At 38.4% G+C, this 23,552-nt stretch overlaps 1 protein-coding gene across 2 annotated transcripts in view; it reads left to right on the top strand.

The window, feature by feature from the left end:
- gmds (GDP-mannose 4,6-dehydratase) overlaps positions 1 to 23,552 on the top strand; it is a 182,590-nt gene that overhangs the window by 137,317 nt on the left and 21,721 nt on the right. The window lies entirely within an intron of this gene.

Below are 23,552 nucleotides of genomic sequence, written 5' to 3'. Positions count from 1 at the left end.
ATAATTTTCGTCAATGACCTTTTTTCACTGACGAAATTGAGACGATATCTAAATAAAAACTAGTGTTGGATGACATAAACTATGACTAAAACTAACTGTCATTTTCGTCAACAAATAAAAACCAGAGGAAAATGTTAGGGAGGGACGATTTGGGAAGAGATTCAGTCAAAACTGATGTCCTGTGTAACAGATGCGCACATTTGATTTGAACTGATCAAACCGCTGGAAAACATGGCTCACGCTTCCCCAATCCAGCTCCAGAGCGGCTCAATCAATGAATAGCGCACGTTTATGCCAGGCAATTGTTTATGAACTAATGCTGATGAATAATAATGACAATTTTACTTTACCATGTTTATATAGTAATATGTTTTAGACGGTTGTAACAATGCATATTTGATCTCCTCATCTGAACTTGAATGAGCAGCTGCAACTGCAATAGTAAGGCAAGATTTCAAAATAAGAGTCAATGTGTATTTCGAGCTTGTTTATATTAAAAGTCATGCATTATACATACGTTTTTGGTTACACAATAAACTGTATTTAATTTAATTCCCATTTAATTTATAGTCAGGAGGAAAGACCAGTATTTGACACATATTCAATAAAGTGTCAGGATTATAATAGTTAACTAAAACATTAAAAAAAATCTTCATTAATTGAAATAAATGTTAACTGAAATTAAAAAATAAATAAACAAACTTATTTGAAGCTTTAGCTTAACCTGATATGGCCTACTGACTAAAACAGAAATGCAGAGTTATAAAAACTATATAGATGTTTTTAAAAAAACAAACAAAAAAATGAATTGAGCTCTTTCGTGTATTTTTTATGTCAAAAACAAAATGATGTCAAAATGTCAGTTCAAGTGACAGTCGGTTATGTAATGCTTAAATGCTTAATGTATTACAATTTAACTAAACTCATTAGATTTTAGTCGACTAAAACTAAAAACAATTCAGGCTAACTAAAATATGCCTAAAACTAAATGGCATTTCAGTCAAAAGACTATGACTAAAACTAAATCAAAATTTGCTGTCAAAATGAACACTGCTTCACACTAGCCACTTTTCCACTGTCGGGCCAGTGCGAGTCGGCTTTCACTGGGTCGGACTGGACTAATAGCCGGACTGTGTTTCCACCGTCGGGCTAGATGGCACTTCACTACTACCTGCCCGTAACATGTCTTTCTGGAACAACTTCACACACACCATCATTTCACCAACAAATCTAGGTTTTATCAAAAAACGAATCCGTAAGAAGAAATCCCTGGAAACTAGCGAGATCGCAAAACCAACATGATAAAGGCACCATTTGTTGGCATTTTTGACATTTCCTTAAAGCTACACTGTTCAACTTTTTTAGTTTATTCTTAGCTAAAAACACTTAGTTCTTTCAAAAATGTATGTGCTCATTAATGTATATTTACTTCTTTCAAGTAATAAAGTATTCTCGTAAGTTTATAATATGCCATTGAAAATACATACGGTTGAGGGGTTCGAATGCGGGTCGCCATGTTGCCCCTCCATCTTGAAAGTACATTAGCCAAAGAGGGACATACCCGTAAATTCAAGCTTCGCCTTTGGCGTTTTAACACTCGATGGCACCGTGTCGAATGTGGACGAGGTCGACTGTAAGCCATGTTAATCTTGGACTAAATCGGCCACTGTAGTAGTTAAAACGAAATCGGAATTGAGAGGAACAGAAACTATTATTCACTGGATGGTCATATACCTTTTCACCACTAGATGGGGGAAAATATCACACAGTGTAGCTTTAAAGATTTAAAACCCAAGCATCGATGTTTTACAATAATAAGTGATACATTGATCATAATGAATTAATTTGTGTCGAGATTGCACATTAGTCCCACAGAAATAAAGTTATCTGTTATCTATAAAGTCGTGTCTGTTTCTGTTTATTTGTAGTCGCGTGACAGTGTGTTTACATCACATTTAGAAAGAATGATAATTTCTGCAAACTTTCCACCAAAAACACGACCTGAGGAGCTTTAACGCTTTCTCCAGTGACCGTCCCAGTACAGTTATATTTTCAGTCAGAGAAACCGAGGAAGCTCCTGCTTTATTTTATGACATGCGGAGCTAAATATGGATCTCAGACAGTCAGACAGAGACGAGACGCACTGACAGATGAAATAAACACATGATTGTGATCGCCTATATGATTAGTCTGATCTCTTCAAGCGGTCGTATTTACCATGTTTACTATAGTAGCTCAGCCATATAAATATTTCTGCCTTATACGGTGGTCAGAATCCACATCGGATCCCAAACAGAAGTTATTTCAAAAACTCGCTGCTGGCTGAAAGTGAGTTTTGAGCTATAATGATTGTAACAGTCTTTATTGCTGATGTTAGCTGTGATATAAAATCATCCGCGGCTCAGAGAAACTCCACCTTTGTTTGTAACCACTCCTCAAGCCTGAGCTGGCCCGCTTTGGGCCACGGTATTCGGCGGTCCAAAAAACTGACGAGGCCCGATCAAGCCCCGGAAGTGACAGTGGAAACACGACTGGCCCTGGCACGCACTAGCCTACCATGAACAGTCAGATCCTGCTTGAGTTTGTTGTGTTAGGACTCACCTTAAAGTCTGGGAGTGTGTGACCCTCAGTCGTTTAGTGTGTGATGCCTAGTGTTTTAAAACCGTGTGGTGTATTCCAGCCTTAGGAACATCCATACCTTTAGAAAGATTTATTATGTGTTTGATATTTTATAATACACAACAGGTGTTGACTTCTCCCAGATGTGTGTATATGTTTATAATATAACACACTGATATTCTGACAGTAAGACCTGCTGTACTCCGGCATGGGTATGGTTACCTGGAAGTTCAAATTCAAAACATACCGATTCAAATATAGGGTAACAATTTAGTATGAGGAACACATTAACTATGAATTAACTCCTAATTTACTAATAGTTAATAGTTAATTTATTAATAGTTAGTAAGGTAGTTTTTGTTGTGTTTATGTATTGGGTTTGATTAAGGGATGTAGAATAAGGTCATGCAGAATAAAGCATTAATATGTGCTTTATAAGTACTAATAAACAGACAATATCCTAGTAATATGCATGATAATAAGCAACTCATAGTGAGAATTAGACCCTCAAATATAGTAACAACACAATAATGTGTCAAAAGGGGCCTGTTGTTTATCGTGTGGCGTCAGCAGACAGCAGTTTGTGTCAGTATTGTTCACAGTGACTCGATTAACTCGCATTTCTCAAATCTCTGGAGAGGATTTTGAGGGTGTTCAAGCAGGATGCCTCGTTCTTTTAAAAACAGCTAGACATCACACAACTCAATGGAGAAGTGGTCTTAAAGGGATAGTTCACCCAAAAAATGAAAATTAGCCGATGATTTACTCACCCTCAAGTCATCCGAGGTGTATATGACATTCATCTTTCAGACGAATAAAATCTGAGTTATATTAAAATTGTTCTGGCTAATCCAAGCATTATAATGGCAGTAATAGTTGCTCTGTTTTTGAAGTCCATAAAAAGTGCATCTGTCCGTCAAATAACTGCGCCACGCGGCTCCGGGGTGTTAATAAAGGCCTTCTGAAGTGAATCCACGCGTTTGTGTAAGAAAAATATCCATATTTAAAAATGTATTTAATTTTTTTCTATGGCTCTGCATTAGCCGTCCCCGCGCCATCATCGCCATCACCTCATCCATCGGTGGAATGAGGCATCTACGTGTATATATCTTTGATCGCGCGAGTATTTTGACCTTTTTTCGCCGGAAGTTATGACGCTGGGAAAACTAGATGACGTTCGTCTGATAAGAGGTAAAAAAATAACATAAATACTGTTGGGTTTCTCGCAGAAACCGATGGTTTGGTGTCTTAAGACATCAATGTGTCGCCACGAGCCGCATGGTTTAATAAGGATTCGTATGTCTGTGTGTTTTTACTCTCATTGCTCTCATACTCTAAAATATCTCCATTGACATGCATTATACGACTATCACACTGCAACGGTTGAGTTAAACATCTTAATTTGTGTTCTACTGAAGAAACAAAGACAACTACATCTTGGATGCCCTGGGGGTAAGCAGACAAACATCAACATTTCGTTTTTTGGGTGAACTATCCCTTTAAGGCAACATCTTGAAAATGTGTCACTTAACATACAAACCACTGAATAAGCAGCGAGACCCAATGATGCCATTTTCATATTTACAATACTATTAAAAATTCAGTACGAGGATACATTAAATCTTTTTTTTTTAAATCAGTTTCCCCAAAAATATTAAGCAGCACAACTGTTTTCAAGATTGATAATAATCAGAAATGTTTCTTGAGCAGTAAATCATCATATCAGAAGGATTTCTGAAGGATCATGTGACACTGAAGACTGGAGTAACGATGCTGAAAACGTTATAATATATTCAAATAGAAAGCTGTTCTTTTCAATTGTAGTAATATTTCACTATATTACTGTTTGAACTGTTTTCGATCAAATAAATGTAACGTTGGTGACCATAAGAGACTTTAAACATAAAAAATTTGAATGACCCCAAAGTTAGACAGTGAAAATATTTGCCTTTTCCAAGTATTCAAGTAGACAATCCTAACTCTGACATGCATATGACATGTTGATGTCAGTTTGTGTGTGTGTGTGGTCATTTAGGAACGAGAAAGGACACTAAATCTTTAAAGAAAACATGCATACTAAATGATCGTTGACAGGTTCTCTCTGAGACGCATGCTTGCTTTGTATGGGTCAGCAGGGTGTTTCGCGCTCAATCAGGTGTGTGTGTGTGTGTGTGTGTGTGTGTGTGTGTGTGTGTGTGTGTGTGTGTGTGTGTGTGTGTGTGTGTGTGTGTGTGTGTGTGTGTGTGTGTGTGTGTGTGTGTGTGTGTGTGTGTGTGTGTGTGTGTGTGTGTGTGTGTGTGTGTGTGTGCAGTCTGAAGATGAGTGACATGAGAGGATTAAGAAGGAAATCTGTTATTCAAGCACAATCATCGGACAGCGTTATACAATATCAGTACAGGATACTTAAAGACACGAGCGGGTCATCCATCAACACTGAGGCCAAACGGGAATGTGACCTTTGACCTCTGCGATAGGAAGTAAATCACTGCATTTCCTCTGGAGTCAGAATTGACAGTGCAGGACGCAGGTCAACAACGAGGATGAATGAGTGTGTGTGTGTGTGTAATTGCGATACATTTACAAATACGTTGTCCACAGGCTACATGCGTACATGTTTCAATTAAGCCTGGATTAATTATTCTGGCAGAAATGTAATAGAAAAATGATCTTGCTTTAATTTCAAACATGTAATTGTTAGTTGGTCCTCTTTGCCAGCACACTTGCCTTCGCCCGAAGGGAGTCACACACCTCTCAATAGGAAAGCGGTGGGTTGAATACACTCCGTTTATCCACAGAGACCCCCGTCAGTCGTCACTCCAACTGCTGTGTTTTTGAGCCATCCTAATCTGTTTTCATTTGTACTACACCTACATGATTTATGAAAGCATAATTACTGACAGATAAAAATCTTCTGGCTGAAAGATAGAGCTAATAATAACCGTCACACCCAAAACTGCTGTTAGATGAATGGCTCTATGCATTATTATCATTCCCAAGATCAACATGTGAAGCCTCTGAGTGATGGCTATCATGTCAGACGTAACTTGTGGTTGGGAGTGCGTAAATTGCGAGCGAATGATGAAACCCAAATCGGCCATCTCTATTTGCATAACCTTTAGAGATCTCATAACGAGCGCATCTGCGTGGAAGCGTGTGCGTAGGGCAGGATTTCATCCGTGGCTTTCACTGGATGTGTTCTTTCAGTCGCTCACATTCCTTAAGGAGGTATGCGGCGTTTTGGCTTCACAATGAGAAAAGCAGGCCTTGTCTGTCCATCACTACTCCATCACAGACAAAGAAACTGTGTGTGCGCGTTGAAATAATACGCTAACTTGCTTTTAAGGCCTGAAATACCCCGATTTAAATGAAGCTTGAAATATTAGAGCGAATGTCGGTAACTTTTTACGATTTACAGCAGGAGAGCGGCGTAAAGTAAATAGTGGCCAATCTTTTATTTCTCTCTCTCTCTTTTATTCTCCCTCTTGCACACACACAAGGACGCACGGATTGGGCGCGATACACTGTAGAATCGAATTACTTTAAAAAAAAAAAAAAAGTGAAATAGGAATAGTATGTTGTACTGATGAATGCTTAGTATAGTTCACTAACACAAGAGCTCTAGTAACTAAAAAGCAACTGTAGAGAGTACTTTAGATTTGCTCTTGACGTAGTATAGCGACCATTGTTGTTAGCATGTTGTGTTTTGATGCTGAATGTGTGTGACTCGAACAAGATATTGTCAAAAATGTAGAGGGATTATAACCACCCAGTTAAAAGTTTCACAAGGTAAAATTGTAAACGATCATTACACGACATGAAGTGAAATTAGGGATGCACGATATTGGATTTGTGCCGATATTTTTCAACTCAATTTGGCTGATGTTTATTTTTTCCCATTTTGAGCAAAAACATTTTTTTTTTATTCTGGTTTCAGATTTCGGAGGTCTCCTTACTAAAAGGATACTTGTTAAAGATAAATAAATGTTAATAAAGTTCTTTTTATAATACGAGTATATTAAAAGTGCTGAAAATAACAATAATAAAGTCAGTGAACTTTCATCCCAGACAGATGCAGTTGTAACCCTAAATATTTTATTTTTGGATTTAATGTTTGTGCACATGTGGCATGGCATCAGTTGATGCTGATTTTAGCTTAAAAATATATATATATATTATTTTAGTGCTCCTTGGATTATTTTTCATCATCCATTCCATAAAATGTTATTACAGATTAATAAACTGTATATTAAAGTATTTAATTTACAAGTGTCATGCTTGTGCTTTGACATCGTTACTGCTTTATTTACTACAGAAAAATAAGTAACTTCTATTTATTTGTGTATTCTACTTTTCATTTTATTTAACAACAGCACCCCCACTAAATAGGCTATATATAATATTCTACCGGGCGGGCACTAGGACCTGGAGGAGCTTCAGCTGCTGTAGCGCTAGAGAGCGGGGAGACGCGATTGTGCTTGTTTTGGGCTAGTTTTGTTCTGAAAACCTGGCAATCCTGCGTTGATTCACAAATTCAAGGCAGCATTTAAAAACTGTCAATATAAATCACCATACATGCAATGTATTTGCTTGTTTTCACTTCGAGAATGACCACACGGCTGACATGATCTTATCGCTATAGCAGTTATTGCAGGCTCATATCGACAAGTTTTCATATCGGCATAATTATTAATATCGGCCGATTTTTATATTTTAAGCGTTTATCGGCTGATTCCGGTGTCGTGCCGATAATATCGTGCATCCCTAAGTGAAATTATACATGGGTTGCTTTTAAAAGGTGACCTAATTTCTGATTGAATCATTAACTATAGTAGCTAGGTCAACTTTTAAAAGCAACCATTTATTACAAGGGGTGTAACGATATATTGTTAATCGATATATCGCGGTATTCGACGATATGTATGTAAACGATATGATGATATAACAGAAAATAGGCAAAGAGGCGGGATGTGGGCGGAGCTGAGGTGACGTGATGACTAACAGACAGCAGATAAATGGCCATCCACCTGTCACTCAAAGTGGCCACGCCCTTAATTATGCAGAACTTTAAGGCTTTATATAATGTAAACGAATGAGTTATAAAAAAAATTCACCCCCCTCACAGTCGTCATGAAGGGCAAAATTAGCCGTATGGACCAAAAGCACAATGTGTCCCAGACTGTAAACATGTGTTCTTCTGCTGTAAAGTTGGGCATTTTAACATGAGCTCAATGAGATTCTGCTCCTTCTGGAGTCTGCCTCTAGTGGCCAGTTGGTGAATTGCAGTTTAAGTCACTTCCGTATTGACTTTAAGAGAAACTGCGGGAGGAGCCGCTTGTACCCAACCAAAGGAAACACTAACAAAATGGCACTCAAACCAATCAATTAATCTTAAAGGGTTAGTTCACCCAAAAATGAAAATTCTGTCATTAATGACTTACCCTCATGTCGTTCGACACCCGTCAGACCTCCGTTCATCTTGGGAACAGAAATGAAGATATTTTAGTTGAAATCTGATGGCTCTGAAAGGCCTCCATTGACACAATGCCACTGTTCACTCTCAAGACCTTTAAAAGGTACTAAAGACGTCGTTACAAAGTCCATCTCACTACAGTGGTTCTACAATAACTTTATGAATCGCCGACAATAGTTTTTGTGCGCAAAAAAACCCTAAATAACGACTTGCATAGTGATGACGATTTCAAAACACGGCCTCATGAAGCTTCGAAGCGTTATGAATCAGTGAGTCGATTCAGCAGTTTGAATCGCCAAATTTCAGCAGTTTGGCGGTTTGACACGCGATCCGAATCATCATTCGACTCACTGATTCATAACGCTTCGAAGCTTCATGAGGCCGTGTTTTGAAATCGTCATCAATATGCAAGTCGTTATTTAGGTTTTTTTTGCGCACAAAAACTATTGTCGCCGATTCATAAAGTTATTGTAGAACCACTGTAGTGAGATGGACTTTGTAACGTCGTATTTAGTAGCTTTAGTAAAGGTCTTGAGAGTGAACCGTGCCATTGTGTCAATGGAGGCCTTTCAGAGCCATCAGATTTCAACTAAAATATCTTCATTTGTGTTCTGAAGATGAACGGAGGTCTGACGGGTGTCGAACGACATGAGGGTGAGTAATTAATGACATAATTTTCATTTTTGGGTGAACTAACCCTTTAACTTGGGTTTTTTAAGTAAACAAGGTATAGTATGTGTATAGTACAGATTACTAGATTTGTACAATTAAGTTAAGACATTAAGTAAAGTTAACTAGAATCACTGTTGTATTTTACAGTGTACCGAACACATCAAAACCGAGCGGCCTGTCTTTTAGCTGATCGAGGGGGTTTAATAGTGAAAGCTCGAGCTGATGAATGTGTCCCCCAGACGGCCGCTGAAGACCGCTGCGTGAACCCCGCTCTGCCTTTCAGCCAATAAGATTTTGCACATCCATTTCATTCTTTCGGATGCTGATTTAAACAATTTTTATGAGGCACTTTGGGGAAGGAGGACCAAAGTTAGCCAAAGGCTTTTTTCTCTCTCTTTTTCACTTTTTATTTTCCAGACAGTCCCCAGGAAACCCTCATGGGTTTTTTTTTTTCCTGTTCGTTTTTCATTTTGAAAGAGAGAAAGGAGCACCAGAGAGGGCATAATTAAAAAAGCAAAAAGCTTTGATTTACGCAACAAACTCCACAGACGGCGAGCTGCTCGGTTTAGTAACCCACTGACTCGATTATGAATATCTTGCTGAATTCGTGTGCACATCATACGATTTTTTTTACCGTGCTGTGGTCGTGTATGATGTAACTTCAGCAGAAAATTGGTTTGAATTATTACAAGATTTGAGAATGTCTCAATGAACATGGGGTTATGGGGCGACATGCACTGCGAGGATTATTGCGAATAAGTATTCAAATGTGTATGAATGCATATGAATGCATTTAGGGTGTGTCTGCCAAGAATATAAATGTAATGTACAGTAAATAAGTGTGTGTGAGCATGCATGCTGATGATAGACAAAACACACAAGCTGCAGTTCACCATGTGTGCATTTCATCAGATCAACTTACAGACTGGGCTACCCCGAGGAATTGCCCCAACATGATGGAATTATGTGGATTATCAGAGATTAGTACATATTTGGTGCGTATGTCAACATGTTTCCTCTGGCAACTCGAAGACACACATCTCGGATTTGAGATGGTTGTTCTTTTGTGGCCTATTATGTATTTTTAGAGGGATTTATTATGTCATGTGATATTAATTTAATGCACGTTAGCATCTTTACTCTATAACTATAGGCTTTGCTAGTTATCTTATGATACAAACAGAATGTTCCAGAAATTGTAATAAAAAATATATAGATTTAAAATATGATAATAGTAAAATGATATTATTTTCTGTAAAGGCCCACTGAAGTGCCTTTTTCAATGTGGTGAAGTAATTAGGGGCCAAGCACCGAAGGTGCGAAGGCACCTATTGAAACCGTTCCCGTTCTTATTATTATTATTCATCTTCTTCTTCTTCTTCTTCTTCTTCTTCTTCTTCCGCCACGAAGTCTATGGCAGCCCATAGAACCGTATGGTAAAAAGTTGTGAAATTTGGCACACTAATAGGGGACAGTCTGAAAAGTCACCATAGCAAATTTGGATTCTCAAACTCAATCCCTCTAGCGCCACCATCAGTCCAAAATTTGACTCATGTTTATGCTAATAACTTTTGAACCATAAGGGCTAGAAACAAAATTCTTTTTTCCTCTGATTCCTTGGCTCAAGACGATTCGATTGCACCATATGACGTCATTTTCCGTCATAAAAATTTTCCCGCCATTTTGAATTTTCCGAAAAACCTACTTTTACGAACTCGTCCTAGACGGTTCATCCGATTTGCACGAAAATTGAACCAGATCATCTTCAGACCATGCTGACAAAAAATCTTGCAAATCAAGTTGATTCGTCAAATCATTTGCGATAAACGCGCAAACAAATTTTACGTAGCGGTTGCAAAAACACTCTTAAGGCAATATCTCCGCAACGCTTTATCGTATTCAAACCAAACTTGGTACATGTCATCACAAGCATGACTTGAGGCAACATACAGCGTTTCGGCGCAGCGCCACCTACTGGTCCGGAGATACGAAAAATGGCTATTTTTGCTTATAACTTTTGAACTGTTTGTCCAAAAATCATAAAAGTGGTCTCGTTACATTCAGGACGGCATGCCGAGTCGTCTGATATTCAATTTTACCATATCGGCCATTTTGGCTGTCGGCCATTTTGAATTTTGTCAAAAAATGCTATATTTTACAAATGCATTAGTATATTGTTACTAAACTCGGTATGTGACTTCCTTGCTATGCCCTGAAGGTACTCAAAAAGTTTTAGGGCAGTGCCACCTTGTGGTCAAAAGATATAACAAACTTGACAAAAATGCTAATAACTTTTGATTAAATTAGCCTAGTATATTGAAACTGGTCATAATAGAGTCATTGGCTCATGCCGAGTCAATTGCAACCTATGATGTCATTTTCGGTCATGATAATTTCCCCGCCATTTTTATTTTTCCAAAAAACCTACTTTTACGAACTCGTCCTAGGCGGTTTGTCCGATTTGCACGAAAATTGAACCAGATCATCTTCAGACCATGCTGACAAAAAATCTTGCAAATCAAGTTGATTTGTCAAATCGTTTTCGATAAACGCGCACACAAATTTTGCGTAGCGGTTGCAAAAACACTCATAAGCCTATATCTCCACAACGCTTTATCGTATTCAAACCAATCTTGGTATATGTCATCACAAGCATGACCTGAAGCAACATGCAGCGTTTCGGCGCAGCGCCACCTACTGGTCCGGAGATACAAAAAATGGCTATTTTTGCTTATAACTTTTGAACTGTTTGTCCAAAAATCATGTCTTCCGCACCATGCTTTGAAGGTACTCAAAACGTTTTGGGGCAGTGCCACCTTGTGGTCAGAGGTTATAACAAAATTTACAAACATGCTAATAACTTTTGATTAAATTAGCCTAGTTTAATGAAACTGGTCATAATACAGTCATTGGCTCATGCCGAGAACAGAGATACTAATTTTTCCATATTTGGTCAAACATCCTGTCCTCAATGTTCTTATTTGATCAAAACCTACTTTTTCAAACTCATCCTAGACCGTTTGTCCAATTTCCACCAAAATCGAATCGTATCATCTTCAGACTGTGTCAACAAAAAGTTAGGGATTTTGCATCAATAGATGAAACCGTTTTTGTAAACCGCAGCGACGAAGTTGAGCCATTATGCCAAAATTACTCTTGAGGCTGTATCTCTGCAATGCTTTGACATATTGGCATCAAACTTTGCATGTGTCATTATTCCCTTATTCTGACCACACCACATCAATTTCGTATCTGTGCCACCTATTGGTCAAAAGTGATAAACCATTAACTTACATTATCAGTGACTCAATATATGATATTTCAGCCATTTTGCCTAATCTTCTTAAACTGTATAATTGTTAATTGTTGCAGTTGGTCTGACACTCTCAGACTACAATGCATTTTCAGCCTTTTGCTTAAAATCATCTTAAAACGTGATTAATTGCTCATTGCTCCAGTTGATCTGACACTGCCAGCCATTTTGGCATGTCTTGTCTTCTTCTTTGCGCTTGGCCCCGGTATTGCTGCTTGCAGCTATATTTCATCTTCTTCTTCTTCTTCTTCCGCCACGAAGTCTATGGCAGCCCATAGAACCGTATGGTAAAAAGTTGTGAAATTTGGCACACTCATAGAGGACAGTCTGAAATGTCACCGTAGCAAATTTGGAGTCTCAAACTCAATCCCTCTAGCGCCACCATCAGTCCAAAATTTGACTCATGTTTATGCTAATAACTTTTGAACCATAAGGGCTAGAAACAAAATTCTTTTTTCCTCTGATTCCTTGACTCAAGACGATTCGATTGCACCATATGACGTCATTTTCCGTCATACAAATTTTCCCGCCATTTTGAATTTTCCGAAAAACCTACTTTTACGAACTCGTCCTAGACGGTTCATCCGATTTGCACGAAAATTGAACCAGATCATCTTCAGACCATGCTGACAAAAAATCTTGCAAATCAAGTTGATTCGTCAAATCATTTGCGATAAACGCGCAAACAAATTTTACGTAGCGGTTGCAAAAACACTCTTAAGGCAATATCTCCGCAACGCTTTATCGTATTCAAACCAAACTTGGTACATGTCATCACAAGCGTGACTTGAGGCAACATACAGCGTTTCGGCGCAGCGCCACCTACTGGTCCGGAGATACGAAAAATTGCTCTTTTTGCTTATAACTTCTGAACTGTTTGTCCAAAAATCATAAAAGTGGTCTCGTTACATTCAGGACGGCATGCCGAGTCGTCTGATATTCAATTTTACCATATCGGCCATTTTGGCTGTCGGCCATTTTGAATTTTGTCAAAAAATGCTATATTTTACAAATGCATTAGTATATTGTTACTAAACTCGGTATGTGACTTCCTTGCTATGCCCTGAAGGTACTCAAAAAGTTTTAGGGCAGTGCCACCTTGTGGTCAAAAGATATAACAAACTTGACAAAAATGCTAATAACTTTTGATTAAATTAGCCTAGTATATTGAAACTGGTCATAATAGAGTCATTGGCTCATGCCGATTCAATTGCAACCTATGATGTCATTTTCGGTCATGATAATTTCCCTGCCATTTTTATTTTTCCAAAAAACCTACTTTTACGAACTCGTCCTAGACGGTTTGTCCGATTTGCACGAAAATTGAACCAGATCATCTTCAGACCATGCTGACAAAAAATCTTGCAAATCAAGTTGATTTGTCAAATTGTTTTCGATAAACGCGCACACAAATTTTGCGTAGCGGTTGCAAAAACACTCATAAGCCTATATCTCCACAACGCTTTATCGTATTCAAACCAATCTTGGTATATGTCATCACAAGCATGACCTGAAGCAACATGCAGCGTTTCGGCGCAGCGCCACCTACTGGTCCGGAGATACAAAAAATGGCTATTTTTGCTTATAACTTTTGAACTGTTTGTCCAAAAATCATGTCTTCCGCACCATGCTTTGAAGGTACTCAAAACGTTTTGGGGCAGTGCCACCTTGTGGTCAGAGGTTATAACAAAATTTACAAAAATAATAATAACGTTTGATTAAATTAGCCTAGTTTAATGAAACTGGTCATAATACAGTCATTGGCTCATGCCGAGAACAGAGATACTAATTTTTCCATATTTGGTCAAACATCCTGTCCTCAATGTTCTTATTTGGTCAAAACCTACTTTTTCAAACTCATCCTAGACCGTTTGTCCAATTTCCACCAAAATCGAATTGTATCATCTTCAGACTGTGTCAACAAAAAGTTAGGGATTTTGCATCAATAGATGAAACCGTTTTTGTAAACCACAGCGACGAAGTTGAGCCATTATGCCAAAATGACTCTTGAGGCTGTATCTCTGCAATGCTTTGACATATTGGCATCAAACTTTGCATGTGTCATTGTTCCCTTATTCTGACCACACCACATCAATTTCGTATCTGTGCCACCTATTGGTCAAAAGTGATAAACCATTAACTTACATTATCAGTGACTCAATATATGATATTTCAGCCATTTTGCCTAATCTTCTTAAACTGTATAATTGTTAATTGTTGCAGTTGGTCTGACACTCTCAGACTACAATGCATTTTCAGCCTTTTGCTTAAAATCATCTTAAAACGTGATTAATTGCTCATTGCTCCAGTTGATCTGACACTGCCAGCCATTTTGGCATGTCTTGTCTTCTTCTTTGCGCTTGGCCCCGGTATTGCTGCTTGCAGCTATATTTATTATTCATCTTCTTCTTCTTCTTCTTCCGCCACGAAGTCTATGGCAGCCCATAGAACCGTATGGTAAAAAGTTGTGAAATTTGGCACAATAATAGAGGACAGTCTGAAATGTCACCGTAGCAAATTTGGAGTCTCAAACTCAATCCCTCTAGCGCCACCATCAGTCCAAAATTTGACTCATGTTTATGCTAATAACTTTTGAACCATAAGGGCTAGAAACAAAATTATTTTTTCCTCTGATTCCTTGGCTCAAGATGATTCCATTGCACCCTATGACGTCATTTTCCGTCATAAAAATTTTCCCGCCATTTTGAATTTTCCGAAAAACCTACTTTTACGAACTCGTCCTAGACGGTTCATCCGATTTGCACGAAAATTGAACCAGATCATCTTCAGACCATGCTGACAAAAAATCTTGCAAATCAAGTTGATTCGTCAAATCATTTGCGATAAACGCGCAAACAAATTTTACGTAGCGGTTGCAAAAACACTCTTAAGGCAATATCTCCGCAACGCTTTATCGTATTCAAACCAAACTTGGTACATGTCATCACAAGCATGACTTGAGGCAACATACAGCGTTTCGGCGCAGCGCCACCTACTGGTCCGGAGATACGAAAAATTTCAATTTTTGCTTATAACTTCTGAACTGTTTGTCCAAAAATCATAAAAGTGGTCTCGTTACATTCAGGACGGCATGCCGAGTCGTCTGATATTCAATTTTACCATATCGGCCATTTTGGCTGTCGGCCATTTTGAATTTTGTCAAAAAATGCTATATTTTACAAATGCATTAGTGTATTGTTACTAAACTCGGTATGTGACTTCCATGCCATGCCCTGAAGGTACTCAAAAAGTTTTAGGGCAGTGCCACCTAGTGGTCAAAAGATATAACAAACTTGACAAAAATGCTAATAACTTTTGATTAAATTAGCCTAGTATAATGAAACTGGTCATAATAGAGTCATTGGCTCATGCCGATTCAATTGCACCCTATGATGTCATTTTCGGTTATGATAATTTCCCCGCCATTTTTAATTTTCCAAAAAACCTACTTTTGCGAACTCGTCCTAGACGGTTCATCCGATTTGCACGAAAATTGAACCAGATCATCTTCAGACCATGCTGACAAAAAATCTTGCAAATCAAGTTGATTCGTCAAATCATTTGCGATAAACGCGCAAACAAATTTTACGTAGCGGTTGCAAAAACACTCTTAAGGCAATATCTCCGCAACGCTTTATCGTATTCAAACCAAACTTGGTACATGTCATTACAAGCATGACTTGAGGCAACATACAGCGTTTCGGCGCAGCGCCACCTACTGGTCCGGAGATACGAAAAATGGCAATTTTTGCTTATAACTTCTGAACTGTTTGTCCAAAAATCATAAAAGTGGTCTCGTTACATTCAGGACGGCATGCCGAGTCGTCTGATATTCAATTTTACCATATCGGCCATTTTGGCTGTCGGCCATTTTGAATTTTGTCAAAAAATGCTATATTTTACAAATGCATTAGTATATTGTTACTAATCTCGGTATGTGACTTCCTTGCTATGCCCTGAAGGTACTCAAAAAGTTTTAGGGCAGTGCCACCTTGTGGTCAAAAGATATAACAAACTTGACAAAAATGCTAATAACTTTTGATTAAATTAGCCTAGTATATTGAAACTGGTCATAATAGAGTCATTGGCTCATGCCGATTCAATTGCAACCTATGATGTCATTTTCGGTCATGATAATTTCCCCGCCATTTTTAATTTTCCAAAAAACCTACTTTTACGAACTCGTCCTAGACGGTTTGTCCGATTTGCACGAAAATTGAACCAGATCATCTTCAGACCATGCTGACAAAAAATCTTGCAAATCAAGTTGATTTGTCAAATCGTTTTCGATAAACGCGCACACAAATTTTGCGTAGCGGTTGCAAAAACACTCATAAGCCTATATCTCCACAACGCTTTATCGTATTCAAACCAATCTTGGTATATGTCATCACAAGCATGACCTGAAGCAACATGCAGCGTTTCGGCGCAGCGCCGCCTACTGGTCCGGAGATACAAAAAATTGCTATTTTTGCTTATAACTTTTGAACTGTTTGTCCAAAAATCATGTCTTCTGACCATGCTTTGAAGGTACTCAAAACGTTTTGGGGCAGTGCCACCTTGTGGTCAGAGGTTATAACAAAATGTACAAACATGCTAATAACTTTTGATTAAATTAGCCTAGTTTAATGAAACTGGTCATAATACAGTCATTGGCTCATGCCGAGAACATAGATACTAATTTTGCCATATTTGGTCAAACATCCTGTCCTCAATGTTCTTATTTGATCAAAACCTACTTTTTCAAACTCATCCTAGACCGTTTGTCCAATTTCCACCAAAATCGAATCGTATCATCTTCAGACTGTGTCAACAAAAAGTTAGGGATTTTGCATCAATAGATGAAACCGTTTTTGTAAACCGCAGCGACGAAGTTGAGCCATTATGCCAAAATTACTCTTGAGGCTGTATCTCTGCAATGCTTTGACATATTGGCATCAAACTTTGCATGTGTCATTGTTCCCTTATTCTGACCACACCACATCAATTTCGTATCTGTGCCACCTATTGGTCAAAAGTGATAAACCATTAACTTACATTATCAGTGACTCAATATATGATATTTCAGCCATTTTGCCTAATCTTCTTAAACTGTATAATTGTTAATTGTTGCAGTTGGTCTGACACTCTCAGACTACAATGCATTTTCAGCCTTTTGCTTAAAATCATCTTAAAACGTGATTAATTGCTCATTGCTCCAGTTGATCTGACACTGCCAGCCATTTTGGCATGTCTTGTCTTCTTCTTTGCGCTTGGCCCCGGTATTGCTGCTTGCAGCTATATTTAGGGGCCAAGCACCGAAGGTGCGAAGGCACCTATTGAAACCGTTCCCGTTCTTATTATTAGGGGCCAAGCACCGAAGGTGCGAAGGCACCTATTGAAACCGTTCCCGTTCTTATTATTATTATTCATCTTCTTCTTCTTCTTCTTCTTCTTCTTCTTCTTCCGCCACGAAGTCTATGGCAGCCCATAGAACCGTATGGTAAAAAGTTGTGAAATTTGGCACACTCATAGAGGACAGTCTGATATGTCACCGTAGCAAATTTGGAGTCTCAAACTCAATCCCTCTAGCGCCACCATCAGTCCAAAATTTGACTCATGTTTATGCTAATAACTTTTGAACCATAAGGGCTAGAAACAAAATTATTTTTTCCTCTGATTCCGTGGCTCAAGACGATTCGATTGCACCCTATGACGTCATTTTCCGTCATAAAAATTTTCCCGCCATTTTGAATTTTCCGAAAAACCTACTTTTACGAACTCGTCCTAGACGGTTCATCCGATTTGCACGGAAATTGAACCAGATCATCTTCAGACCATGTTGACAAAAAATCTTGCAAATCAAGTTGATTCGTCAAATCATTTGGGATAAACGCACAAACAAATTTTACGTAGCGGTTGCAAAAACACTCTTAAGGCAATATCTCCGCAACGCTTTATCGTATTCAAACCAAACTTGGTACATGTCATCACAAGCATGACTTGAGGCAACAAACAGCGTTTCGGCGCAGCGCCACCTACTGGTCCGGAGATACGAAAAATTGCTATTTTTGCTTTTAACTTCTGAACTGTTTGTCCAAAAATCATAAAAGTGGTCTCGTTACATTCAGGACGGCATGCCGAGTCGTCTGATATTCAATTTTACCATATCGGCCATTTTGGCTGTCGGCCATTTTGAATTTTGTCAAAAAATGCTATATTTTACAAATGCATTAGTATATTGTTACTAAACTCGGTTTGTGACTTCCTTGCTATGCCCTGAAGGTACTCAAAAAGTTTTAGGGCAGTGCCACCTTGTGGTCAAAAGATATAACAAACTTGACAAAAATGCTAATAACTTTTGATTAAATTAGCCTAGTATATTGAAACTGGTCATAATAGAGTCATTGGCTCATGCCGATTCAATTGCACCCTATGACGTCATTTTCGGTCATGACAATTTCCCCGCCATATTTAATTTTCCAAAAAACCTACTTTTGCGAACTCGTCCTAGACGGTTTGTCCGATTTGCACGAAAATTGAACCAGATCATCTTCAGACCATGCTGACAAAAAATCTTGCAAATCAAGTTGATTTGTCAAATCGTTTTTGATAAACGCGCACACAAATTTTGCGTAGCGGTTGCAAAAACACTCATAAGCCTATATCTCCACAACGCTTTATCGTATTCAAACCAATCTTGGTATATGTCATCACAAGCATGACTTGAAGCAACATGCAGCGTTTCGGCGCAGCGCCACCTACTGGTCCGGAGATACAAAAAAATGGCTATTTTTGCTCATAACTTTTGAACTGTTTGTCCAAAAATCATGTCTTCCGCACCATGCTTTGAAGGTACTCAAAACGTTTTGGGGCAGTGCCACCTTGTGGTCAGAGGTTATAACAAAATTTACAAACATGCTAATAACTTTTGATTAAATTAGCCTAGTTTAATGAAACTGGTCATAATACAGTCATTGGCTCATGCCGAAAACAGAGATACTAATTTTTCCATATTTGGTCAAACATCCTGTCCTCAATGTTCTTATTTGATCAAAACCTACTTTTTCAAACTCATCCTAGACCGTTTGTCCAATTTCCACCAAAATCGAATCGTATCATCTTCAGACTGTGTCAACAAAAAGTTAGGGATTTTGCATCAATAGATGAAACCGTTTTTGTAAACCGCAGCGACGAAGTTGAGCCATTATGCCAAAATTACTCTTGAGGCTGTATCTCTGCAATGCTTTGACATATTGGCATCAAACTTTGCATGTGTCATTGTTCCCTTATTCTGACCACACCACATCAATTTCGTATCTGTGCCACCTATTGGTCAAAAGTGATAAACCATTAACTTACATTATCAGTGACTCAATATATGATATTTCAGCCATTTTGCCTAATCTTCTTAAACTGTATAATTGTTAATTGTTGCAGTTGGTCTGACACTCTCAGACTACAATACATTTTCAGCCTTTTGCTTAAAATCATCTTAAAACGTGATTAATTGCTCATTGCTCCAGTTGATCTGACACTGCCAGCCATTTTGGCATGTCTTGTCTTCTTCTTTGCGCTTGGCCCCGGTATTGCTGCTTGCAGCTATATTTAGGGGCCAAGCACCGAAGGTGCGAAGGCACCTATTGAAACCGTTCCCGTTCCTATTATTATTATTATTCATCTTCTTCTTCTTCTTCTTCCGCCACGAAGTCTATGGCAGCCCATAGAACCGTATGGTAAAAAGTTATGAAATTTGGCACACTAATAGAGGACAGTCTGAAATGTCACCATAGCAAATTTTGAGTCTCTAACTCAATCCCTCTAGCGCCACCATCAGTCCAAAATTAGACTCATGTTTATGCTAATAACTTTTGAACCATAAGGGCTAGAAACGAAATTCTTTTTTCCTCTGATTCCTTGGCTCAAGACAATTCGATTGCACCCTATGACGTCATTTTCCGTCATAATAATTTTCCCGCCATTTTTAATTAACCGAAAAACCTACTTTTGCGAACTCGTCCTAGACGGTTCATCCGATTTGCACGAAAATTGAACCAGATCATCTTCAGACCATGCTGACAAAAAATCTTGCAAATCAAGTTGATTCGTCAAATCATTTGCGAAAAACGCGCAAACAAATTTTACGTAGCGGTTGCAAAAGCACTCTTAAGGCAATATCTCCGCAACGCTTTATCGTATTCAAACCAAACTTGGTACATGTCATCACAAGCATGACTTGAGGCTACATGCAGTGTTTCGGCGCAGCGCCACCTACTGGTCCGGAGATACAAAAAATGGCTGTTTTTGCTTATACCATTTGAACCGTTTGTCCAAGAATCATAAAAGTAGTCTCGTTAGATTCAGGACGGCATGCCGAGTCGTCTGATATTCAATTTTACCATATCGGCCATTTTGGCTGTCGGCCATTTTGAATTATGTGCTAAAATGCTATATTTTACAAATGCATTAGTGTATTGTTACTAAACTCGGTATGTGACTTCCACTCCATGCCCTGAAGGTACTCAAAAAGTTTTAGGGCAGTGCCACCTTGTGGTCAAAAGTTATAACAAACTTGACAAAAATGCTAATAACTTTTGATTTAATTAGTTTAGTATAATGAAACTGGTCATAATACATTCATTGGCTCATGCCGATTCAATTGCATCCTATGACGTCATTTTCGGTCATGATAATTTCCCCGCCATATTTAATTTTCCAAAAAACCTACTTTTGCGAACTCGTCCTAGACGGTTTGTCCGATTTGCACGAAAATTGAACCAGATCATCTTCAGACCATGCTGACAAAAAATCTTGCAAATCAAGTTGATTCGTCAAATCATTTGCGATAAACGCGCAAACAAATTTTACGTAGCGGTTGCAAAAACACACTTAAGGCAATATCTCCGCAACGCTTTATCGTATTCAAACCAAACTTGGTACATGTCATCACAAGCATGACTTGAGGCAACATAAAGCGTTTCGGCGCAGCGCCACCTACTGGTCCGGAGATACGAAAAATGGCTATTTTTGCTTATAACTTCTGAACTGTTTGTCCAAAAATCATAAAAGTGGTCTCGTTACATTCAGGACGGCATGCCGAGTCGTCTGATATTCAATTTTACCATATCGGCCATTTTGGCTGTCGGCCATTTTGAATTTTGTCAAAAAATGCTATATTTTACAAATGCATTAGTATATTGTTACTAAACTCGGTATGTGACTTCCATGCTATGCCCTGAAGGTACTCAAAAAGTTTTAGGGCAGTGCCACCTTGTGGTCAAAAGATATAACAAACTTGACAAAAATGCTAATAACTTTTGATTAAATTAGCCTAGTATATTGAAACTGGTCATAATACATTTATTGGCTCATGCCGAGAACATAGATACTAATTTTGCCATATTTGGTCAAACATCCTGTCCTCAATGTTCTTATTTGATCAAAACCTACTTTTTCAAACTCATCCTAGACCGTTTATCCAATTTCCACCAAAATCGAATCGTATCATCTTCAGACTATGTCAACAAAAAGTTAGGGATTTTGCATCAATAGATGAAACCGTTTTTGTAAACCGCAGTGACGAAGTTGAGCCATTATGCCAAAATGACTCTTGAGGCTGTATCTCTGCAATGCTTTGACATATTGGCATCAAACTTTGCATGTGTCATTGTTCCCTTATTCTGACTACACCACATCAATTTCGTAACTGTGCCACCTATTGGTCAAAAGTGATAAACCATTAACTTATATTATCAGTGACTCTATATATGATATTTCAGCCATTTTGCCTAATCTTCTTAAACTGTATAATTGTTAATTGTTGCAGTTGGTCTGACACTCTCAGACTACAATGCATTTTTCAGCCTTTTGCCTAAAATCATCTTAAAACGTGATTAATTGCTCATTGCTCCAGTTGATCTGACACTGCCAGCCATTTTGGCATGTCTTGTCTTCTTCTTTGCGCTTGGCCCCGGTATTGCTGCTTGCAGCTATATTTATTATTCATCTTCTTCTTCTTCTTCTTCTTCTTCTTCTTCCGCCACAAAGTCTATGGCAGCCCATAGAACCGTATGGTAAAAAGTTGTGAAATTTGGCACACTAATAGAGGACAGTCTGAAATGTCACCGTAGCAAATTTGGAGTCTCAAACTCAATCCCTGTAGCGCCACCATCAGTCCAAAATTTGACTCATGTTTATGCTAATAACTTTTGAACCATAAGGGCTAGAAACAAAATTCCTTTTTCCTCTGATTTGTTGGCTCAAGACAATTCGATTGCACCCTATGACGTCATTTTCCGTCATAAAAATGTTCCCGCCATTTTGAATTTTCCGAAAAACCTACTTTTACGAACTCATCCTAGACGGTTCATCCGATTTGCACGAAAATTGAACCAGATCATCTTCAGACCATGCTGACAAAAAATCTTGCAAATCAAGTTGATTCGTCAAATCATTTGCGATAAACGCGCAAACAAATTTTACGTAGCGGTTGCAAAAACACACTTAAGGCAATATCTCCGCAACGCTTTATCGTATTCAAACCAAACTTGGTACATGTCATCACAAGCATGACTTGAGGCAACATACAGCGTTTCGGCGCAGCGCCACCTACTGGTCCGGAGATACGAAAAATTGCTATTTTTGCTTATAACTTCTGAACTGTTTGTCCAAAAATCATAAAAGTGGTCTCGTTACATTCAGGACGGCATGCCGAGTCGTCTGATATTCAATTTTACCATATCGGCCATTTTGGCTGTCGGCCATTTTGAATTTTGTCAAAAAATGCTATATTTTACAAATGCATTAGTATATTGTTACTAAACTCGGTATGTGACTTCCATGCTATGCCCTGAAGGTACTCAAAAAGTGTTAGGGCAGTGCCACCTTGTGGTCAAAAGATATAACAAACTTGACAAAAATGCTAATAACTTTTGATTAAATTAGCTTAGTTAAATGAAACTGGTCATAATAGAGTCATTGGCTCATGCCGATTCAATTGCAACCTATGATGTAATTTTCGGTCATGATAATTTCCCCGCCATTTTTAATTTTCCAAAAAACCTACTTTTGCGAACTCGTCCTAGATGGTTTGTCCGATTTGCACAGAAATTGAACCATATCATCTTCAGACCATGCTGACAAAAAATCTTGCAAATCAAGTTGATTTGTCAAATCGTTTTCGATAAACGCGCACACAAATTTTGCGTAGCGGTTGCAAAAACACTCATAAGCCTATATCTCCACAACGCTTTATCGTATTCAAACCAATCTTGGTATATGTCATCACAAGCATGACCTGAAGCAACATGCAGCGTTTCGGGCAAGCGCCACCTACTGGTCCGGAGATACAAAAAATGGCTATTTTTGCTTATAACTTTTGAACTGTTTGTCCAAAAATCATGTCTTCCGCACCATGCTTTGAAGGTACTCAAAACGTTTTGGGACAGTGCCACCTTGTGGTCAGAGGTTATAACAAAATTTACAAACATGCTAATAACT

The sequence above is a fragment of the Gobio gobio genome (assembly GCF_949357685.1).
Source record: "Gobio gobio genome assembly, chromosome: 12".
NCBI classification, from domain to species: Eukaryota; Metazoa; Chordata; class Actinopteri; order Cypriniformes; family Gobionidae; genus Gobio; species Gobio gobio.
Note: the sequence above shows the minus strand (reverse complement) of the source record. Positions and strands in the feature narration are given on the sequence as shown.